Source organism: Colobus angolensis, unplaced genomic scaffold (genome assembly GCF_000951035.1).
Source record: "Colobus angolensis palliatus isolate OR3802 unplaced genomic scaffold, Cang.pa_1.0 Scaffold296, whole genome shotgun sequence".
Taxonomy (NCBI): Eukaryota; Metazoa; Chordata; class Mammalia; order Primates; family Cercopithecidae; genus Colobus; species Colobus angolensis.
In genome coordinates, this window is record NW_012116221.1 from 2,260,895 (window position 1) to 2,268,563 (window position 7,669).

At 41.5% G+C, this 7,669-nt stretch overlaps 1 pseudogene; it reads right to left on the reverse strand.

Moving 5' to 3' along the window:
* Positions 1-560: 560 nt before the first annotated feature.
* Positions 561-3,761, reverse strand: LOC105516967 (annotated as a pseudogene).
* Positions 3,762-7,669: the final 3,908 nt, after the last annotated feature.

Consider the following 7,669-nt stretch of genomic DNA (forward strand, 5'->3'; position numbering starts at 1 on the left):
TGCCATTGTAGTGTGAAACCAGTCATAGGTAGCATGTCAGTGAGTAGGCCCGACTGTACTCTCATAAAACTCAAGTGTGAGACTTGGAGTATGGAGGATTGTCTGGCCTTGGCTCCTGGACTGAAAATAAGTTGGTTAAGTATTTGATGTTTCTGGAATCCATCTAATGCAGGAAACCCAGCTGTCAGGTAGGGGTGTGTGTGTGGGAGAGAGAGACAGAGACAGAGAGAATGTGCATGTGTATGTGTATGAATGTATGAATGCTGGCCTCCATGGAATCTGAGGAGCAGGGCCAGGACTAGGGTCAGGCAAGTGAGGCAACTAGGGCATAAAATTTAAGGAGACAGGACTCTCAGGGCACTTGCAGGACCCATGAGTTTGGGGGAGGAGCATAGAGAAAATAGTAAGAGACAAGTTTCAAACTGTTTCTGGTAGGTCAAACACAAAATTAGTCCATGATACTTCCAACACCTCAAGAGGGAGGGAGGAACTCCATTTTCCTTTTTTGTTCCCTCCTCTCTAGAGTACTTTGGCGGATCTTAAAACTGAAAACATGAGACTTAATCATTCCCCAATGTTTTACCAGATAGTTTGTCAAAAGGGTCACTGATGAAATGCGTTAATCTCACTCTCCTCCTCTTGGTGGAAATGCACAGGCCTTGAGGTGTCCACTTAGTTAGTGGTTCACCATTTTTGTGTCTTTTTATGAGGTGAAAGTAATTCATGAAGCACACGGTAAAGAATAGACTTGAAACTAGAATGATCTTGGGCTCGAAGTACAATGCTGCCTCCCTGCCTCTGCCCATTCCAACTTTCTTTTTGTGCCTTAATGCATTACTTACCTTTTCCAGTTGTCCATCCTTATCTCCCATGAAGTAGAGCATGGGCACGTTAAACTGGGAGGCTGCAATCCACTGCAGGACAGCCTGGAGCTGCTTCTGCAAGCTATTTGTAGAGCACTGATTATTGACAATTACTTCATGTCCAAGAGAGTCTTGATAGTTCTGTGGCAATGCACCGCTGTGAATGCACCTGGTGCCCCTGAAATTGGGCTTATCTACCGAGGCTGCTTGTTCTTCCAACTCAGCAAGGGCTGTCCCATCGTTGTTATACTTAGCCATGATAAGGCAGAGCTTCATCACAGATTCTACCAGTTTATTTATAAATTGCCAGTTCACTTGCTTCATCCCACTGATAAAGTCAAGTTCTTGATGGTCCTGGCGTTGTTCTTCCCCTTTGTCAGATCTCTAGGACATGTAAGTTGCTTTACTTGCCCTGGGCTCAGAATGCTTGTTCTCACCTTCGCGTGGATCCTCACATTTGAAGGGGTTCTCATTAAGCAGTTTCTGAATCAGCATTAGAACGATGTTTGACATATCCATTTTCTGGGAGTCCAGGGGTTGGTTCTCCTTTTGACAGGTGGATGGTCCAGGGGCTCTGTGAGATTCTAGGTGTTTCACTGAAAGTGCTTTGGCACCTTGGCCACCTCCCCACTTTTCATATTGAGTACTCTGAGCCATAGAGCCCATGGTGGAACCAAGACAGTCTTCTTCATACGTATCTTTGCCCTTAGTCTGCTGGGTCAGATGGTACCGGATCAGCTTAAGGGCAGAGACAATCAGGTCCTTGGCCAGTGAATCTGTGGAAGCACTGATCTTTTCTCCTTTCTCACCTGTATTGCTGCATGCTTTGGTAGCCACCTTGCATGGGTTTCCTTGCTTTTGGTTCCAGATGGTCAGGCCCTCCTTGAGAATGTGTTCACCGACTTTCTCAGCACTAGTCAGCGACTTGCATGGATCTGATTTCATTTTGCCTTTGTCCCTCCCTTTCATTTCAGCTTTCATGGTGGAGAATTCAAGACTCTGGTTCCTGCATTTGGGATCATGGGACCCAGCTTTTAAAGATGCATATGACAGACTCTGAGACTTAGTCTCCTTCTCCTCACCAGTAAGTGCACTGACCAAGCGCTTCAGCATGGCCTCCATGATGTCTGCAGCATTTTGTTTCCATCGGTTGAACAGATTTCTCTTGACAGCTGAGACAATGTCTGAGTCAGTCATCAGGACCCCAGTAATATTATGCAGGTTCTTCATGCAGGAATCAATCAAATCGGACACAATCTCCTTGGTGTGCCTTAGCAACACCCTCTTCAGGACCACACACGCTGCAACTGGCTTCCCAGAGCTGTGCACTTTCAAGGTCTTCATGACAGAGACCATGATGTCAGATGCCACCTGATTTGCATAAACCACGAGCCCCTTGCCGATGGAATCTGCAAATTCTTTGCTCTCTCTCAGGGGTTGGTTCTCCTTTTGACAGGTGGATGGAGAATTTTTACAATTATTAACTTTTTTAATTCTTAAAATATTATCCCCCAAGGGGATCTCTGAACTCTGAGGCTTACGAGAGAAGAGAGAGAGGTCTAAGATTTTTGTGTATAAATTTATGGGTTACAAGTGCCATTTTGCTGTCAGCATGAATTGCATAGTGAAGTCAGGGCTTTTTGGTATCCATCACCAGAATAACGCACGTTGTACCCATTAAGTAACCTCTCACTATTCACCCCATCCATCCCCTCACCCTGCTGAGTCTCTGTTATCTTTCCACTCTCTACATCAATACCTACACATCTTTTAGCACCCAGTTATGAGTGATAAAATATGATATTTACTCTGTGTCTGGCTTGCTTCACTTACAATAATGGCCTCCAGTTCCATCCATGTGTCCGCAAAAGTTATGATTTTATTGTTTTTTTATGCCTGAATAGTATTTCATTGTGTATATTTTCTACATTGTCTTTCTCCAATCACCTGTTGATGGACATTTAGGTTGATTTTATATCCGTGCTACTGTGAATAGTGTTGCAACAAACATACAAGTACAGATATCTTGCTGATACACTGATTTCTTTTCCTTTGCATAAACACCCAGTTACTGGGATTGCTGAATCAGACAAAGCTAATAGATGAGTAGTAATGGTGGCGGATAACCAGCTAGAAACAAACTACTTTACAGGGCCTGAAAACGCCAAAACCCTGAGGCCACTGACCTTCAAAAACTTCAATAGCCCTGAGTGAAACATCCAAACACATTTATCCACCACTCAAAGACCCTTTATTGTCTGTCCTCTGTGCATCTCAGAAGTCTCTTTTTACCACACTGTCGCTATACTGCATGAGCCATTTATAGGAAACTACCTGACACTCCAAGGCATGTTTATACTATGTATTCAACCATGTATCCCTAGTACCTAGCACAGTCCTGGCATAGAGTTTGCTACTAAACATTTGTGGAATGAAGTAATTATCTTGTACCTGGGTTCCAAGTTTTAAGGTGATTCTTCATTAAAAATAAAGTATTACAGTTTGCAAATAATCTACTTCCTTTTTTACAGATGGGATTGATTTTAATCTTATCCCCTAATAATATTATTTTCATTTACTTCCATCTAAATACACTGTTCTAAGAGAGCAATAAGAAGGAGAGTTGAAGCTGGAGCTTGAAGAATTGTACATGGTCCACACTGTGGCCTGAGGTGCATCGCCCACCTGGGCTTCATCTGTTAGGTATGTCAGGGAAGATACGCAGGTGAGAGCATCTCTCTGTCTCTCATCAGAGGACCCCAGATCTCTGGCTTCCCCATCGGGCAAGTGCACCTCTGTGAACAAAGTCTTTAGAGCCAGATGACAAGAATGGCCCAAGCAGTCCACCAGGGAAACCTGGGCCCAGTTTACATCAATGCAGAGCGTCAAGCACAGCATAACAGGAGTACAGTTGCCTAGTCCTGTTCTGAGATAACTGCATCCCACACACAAGCACAGCATAACAGGTGCACAGTTGCCTAGTCCTGTTCAGAGATAGCTGCATCCCACACACAAGCACAGCGTAACAGGTATACGGTTGCCTAGTCCTGTTCAGAGATAACTGCATCCCACACGCTGTAAAATGAGGAAACGCAGAGAAACAGATGTAGCTGAAGAAGACAGCAGGAGAAACTAGGAGGGACAACCACGACCTAGGAGGGCACCATGCCAGAGACACCTGGACCCCATGCTAGGCTCAGTGCCTGTTATACTCTTGGGACCCAGCACTTTCCATCTCCATCATGTGACATACTTGGCATTATTTGTTGTTTAAAATATTGTCCTTAGTTTTCACCTTTCCTAGGAGACACAGGCAGACCCTGTGACACTACAGCTCCTGACACACAGTACGTGCATCACAAACACCTGCTGGGTTCACACACTCTTGCCCTCTCAAACCTTCTTGTCAAGTCTTCAATGAAAAGGAACTGCTCACTGAGCAAGAATTAAACTTCTAGAGACTCCTGGATCCGTTGAGACAAGGTGAGATTTGTTTACTGCCCTATTCCTAGATCATAGCATACTGTAGTCACTTCATAAATGTTTGTTGAATAAGTGAGTGAATTGATTCATACATCTTACTTAGCTATATGTTTTCTGAGTAAAACTGATACATTTAACAGTTTACTTCTGGCATAATTTTACTATACTTATTCAACAAACCTGACAATTCAACTAGGTGCCAGGCACCTAGTTGTTCAGAGATAACTGCATCCCCCATACTGTAAAATGAGGAAATGCAGAAAAACAGATGTAGCTGAAGAAGACAGCCGGAGAAACTAGGAGGGACAACCACGACCTAGGTTGCTAAAGCTGCTGAAGAAAAAGAGGTATAAGATACAATTTCTGTCTACATGAAAGCCACACTCTAAGAAGTAGAAATAGTTGAACAAATTATAACAATAAATTAGCTAAATTCAAAATCGGAGGGGTTTGTTTCTATTGTAAACAGCTCTAGTCAGAAAGTGTTAGAAAGTGCTAAATAGGAAATGTTCCAACACACCATCTAAGCATGAAGCAGAAGCTACTCATAATTGAGTTTGCTACCACCAACCCCAAGAGCAAGAATTCCAGTCCTGCTCCTGCTACCTGTCACTCTGATTTTATTCCTGCCATGTAACCCGGTTTTAGACTCTCTGGTTGTCAGTGTTCTAAAAAAGTATTACAGAGAAAATATTATTATTGTGATGAGCCCATCCACTGCAGCCTTCTCAACATCATACCAATTTTAAGGCCTATCATTTAAAAAGGAAACTGTTTGTTTAACTTATTTACCCAGATATCAGTGTTACATAAACATATTTGCCATCAGACTGGATTTATGGGTTAAATAACATGTAAATATGATTAGAGGCTTAAAGTTTACACATTTCTGCTTCTCTCAAAATTTTTTCAAAATAGCATATACCTTTCTAAACAATTGTTAGTGTATTTTTAAAAATGAACATTAAAATGTATATTTTCCAAAAACAAAATATAGCTCCCATTGGTAAATGGTGTTATTGAGATCTAACAGACAACTTCTCTTGGGAACCATTTAATCACTGCTGACTTTTTTACTCTGTCCAGAAATGTCAATGGCTTTAAAATATAGAAGTATATTATATAACTAAACATACACTTATTTAGTATTGTGCAATATTTAGTACTTGTTCTAGCTCTCTCTTGCTGAATAGTAAGCCATTCTAAAACTTAAGGAATTACTTATTGTTTAATATTGTTTATTGTTATTATTTGTTTCATAATTTTAAATAACGTTATTTCTCATAGTTTTGTGGGTTGACAGGTGCTACAAAAGTTCTCTTTTGGAGTCTTTCTTGCAGCTGCAGTTGGTTGGCTGCTACTGAAGTCCCCTGAAAGCTCAGCTAGGCTAAAGAGCCTGAACGGGCTACTCATCTGGATGGCAGTGCATATTGGCTGCCGTGTGTGATACCTGTCTGACCTCTACATGTTACCTAAAGTCCCCTGAAAGCTCAGCTAGGCTAAAGAGTCTAGACGGGTTACTCACCTGGCTGGCAGTGCACAGTGGCTGCTGTGTGTGATGCTTGTCTGGCCTCTCCGTGCCACCTGGGGTCCTCACGACGGGGTAGTTGGTCCCGAGACACACAGGCAAATAAAACAAAGCTTCTTATGACCTAGCCTTGGAGGTCCTAGAGTATGACTTTTGCTGTGTCCTATTGATAAAGCAAGTCATTGTGAGCAGCACAGATTCAAGAAATATGACACTAGACTCTACCTGTTAATGTAAAGAGCAGCATGTGCATGCAGGGAGGAAAGAAATTGAGGGCATCATCTTGAAGACTATCCTATCACACCATTATTCCAGCTAATGGACATTATGTTTTAGATGGGTAGTACTAGCTACTCATGTCTCCCCCAGAAACTCAAGCTGGGCATGGACATATTGAAGAGAATGTCAGTACCATTAAAAAAACTCTAGAAAAATAACATAGGATGACTCAGGTTAATTCAGTCTCTCAATGACATCAATATAATTTCCTTCTTGTAAACCTAAATATGGTAAAATGGAATTGAATTCTACAAAAGTCTGGTGTCTGTTTTCCTATGGAATAATTAACAAACCCAATAAATGTGTAAGGAGTATGAAGTCCAATTTATTTTAGATTTTTACCTCTTAGTTTCAAAGCTTATAGAAATCCAGAGAACTAATCATCATAATCCATAATGCCTGGGCCAGAAGTCATTGCTCTAAGAGTATCCTGTGGCACGCTAAAAATGTATTACCAACTAGGAAATGTAAAACTCTTTTGTTGGTGATTTTAAGAGAGCTGACTAGCTCATCAGCACTATTCACACAGATTAAGAATTCAAACAGATTATGAATCCAAATGAGTGGATTCATAATGACCAGAAAAAAATCACAAAGGAGGAAAAGAGATAGAGGCGGGGAAACATACTGTCAATCCCTACAATTAAATAATTGTAAATTTCAAATCAAACCAATCTGAAAAATGGTTTGATTTTGTATTTTTCAAAGGAAAGGCAGCTATTGTGATAGAATAAGAATCCCGCTTGTATGTCTTTTTTTTTTTTGATACGGAGTCTTGCTCTGTTGCCTAGGCTGGAGTGCAGTGGTATGATCTTGGTTCACTGCAAGCTCCACCTCCCAGGTTCACACCGTTCTCCTGCCTCAGCCTCCCGAGTAGCTGGGACTACAGGCGCCTGCCACCACGCCCAGCTAATTTTTTCTTTGTATTGTTAGTAGAGACAGGGTTTCACCATGTTGGCCAGGATGGTCTTGATCTCCTGACCTCATGATCTGCCCGCCCCGGCCTCCCAAAGTGCTGGGATTACAGGCATGAGCCACCGTGCCCGGCCTGTCTTCTTTTGAGAAGTGTCTGCGTATGTCCCTTGTCAACATTTTCATGGGGTTGTTTTACGAATGTTCAACATCACTAATCATCAGAGAAATGCAAATCAATGTGAGATACCATCTCATATTAGTCAGAATGGCTACTATTAAAAAGTAAAAAAATAACAAATTCTGGTTAGACTTCAGAGAAAATGAAATGCTTACACACTGTTGGTGAGAATGTAAATTAGTTCAGCCACTGTGAAAAGCAGTTTGGAGATTTTTCAAAGAATTTAAAACAGAAGTACCATTCAACCAGCAATTTTATTACTGAGTATATATCCAAAAGAAAATTTAAAATTCTACAAAAAGAAACCCCACATGCACTTGTATATTCATCATATTGCTATTCACAATAGGGAAGGCATGGAATTAACTTATGTGAGAATCAACAAACTGGATAGAAATACGTGCCACATATACACCACAAGAT